Source organism: Mus pahari, chromosome 20 (assembly GCF_900095145.1).
Source record: "Mus pahari chromosome 20, PAHARI_EIJ_v1.1, whole genome shotgun sequence".
Lineage (NCBI taxonomy): Eukaryota > Metazoa > Chordata > Mammalia > Rodentia > Muridae > Mus > Mus pahari.
The window spans coordinates 34,451,838-34,453,113 of NC_034609.1; the positions used below are offsets into that span (position 1 = coordinate 34,451,838).

Genomic DNA, 1,276 nt, shown 5'->3' on the forward strand with positions numbered 1-1,276 from the left:
AGAGAGAGAGAGAGAGAGAGAGAGAGAGAGAGAGAGAGAGTCTCACAATGTAGGATGCAGGATGCAGCGCTGGTCAGGAAATCACTATGTATAGCAGCAGGTTGACCTCAAACTCATAGAGTTCCACTTGTCTCTGCCTCCCAGATGTTGGAATCAAAGGTAGGTTCCGCCATGCTCAGTTTATAGACTGTTCTTTTGTGCTGGAGGTTTCATCCAGGGCCTGGTACATACTAGGCAAGCTCTACCGTTGAGCTACATCCCCCCAGTCCACTAGCCCATGCTTTTTTTTTTAAATAGTTATTGCTTAGGCTGGCCTCAAGCTCTCCAGGTACCCAAGGATGACACTAAACTCCTGACCCCCAGCCTCTGGCTAATCCTGAGCCTGGATCACGGGCATGCACCATGACTTCCTTTATGCAATGTACATGTTAGGTTTATAATTTTAGAGCTACAAGTATAGTTCAGTTGTAAAGTATTTTCCTATCATATTCGAGACTCTAGTTTGGATCACAAGCATTACACATACAGAACTGGGGCTGGAGAGATGGCTCCACAGTTAAGAGCACTGGTTGCTCTTCCAGAGGACCTGGGTTCAATTTCCAGCAACCACATGGTGGCTCACAATTGTCTGTAACTCCAATATCTGACACCCTTACATAGACATACAGGCAGGCAAAACACCAATGCACATAAAATAAAAATGAATTTAAAATATACAAAATTAAAGAATGAGAGATAGAGGAGAGGGGATAAACTATATTTAAGGAAATAAATTAATGAAAAATAATTACATATTTCAAAGCAAACAACCCAGAACCACTATTGAAAATAACAACAACAATAAAAACAACAACAACAAAGCCAACAATAAATCCATCCTTAAGTCACATAAAAACTTATAGGATGAAGCTGGGCATGGTGGCACAGTCCTGTAGTCACAACACTTGGAAGACAATAGGTTCATGAGTACAAGGTCACCCTGTGCTACGAGGTAAGCTCAAGGCCAGCTTGGTCTGCCTAAGATAATACATAGCAAGAAGTTGTATCAACATCACAAAACAATGGTTTGGGGAGATGTCTCGTCAGATAAAGACACCTGCTTCTAATTCTGTGGGGTCCCCACCCCCAGTTCAATCCCACAGCCCCACATGGTAGAAAAAGAGGCAATCTCTACATGTTGTCCGTTGAGCTTCAGATGTACTCTGTGTACTCTGTGTATGTGGGTGCATACACACACACACACACACATTCACACATACACACACACACACACACA

General features: G+C 42.8%; 1 protein-coding gene across 1 annotated transcript in view; it reads right to left on the reverse strand.

Moving 5' to 3' along the window:
- LOC110337356 (C-type lectin domain family 18 member A-like) overlaps positions 1-1,276 on the reverse strand; it is a 14,309-nt gene that overhangs the window by 8,532 nt on the left and 4,501 nt on the right. The gene's annotated exons all lie outside the window — the stretch shown is intronic.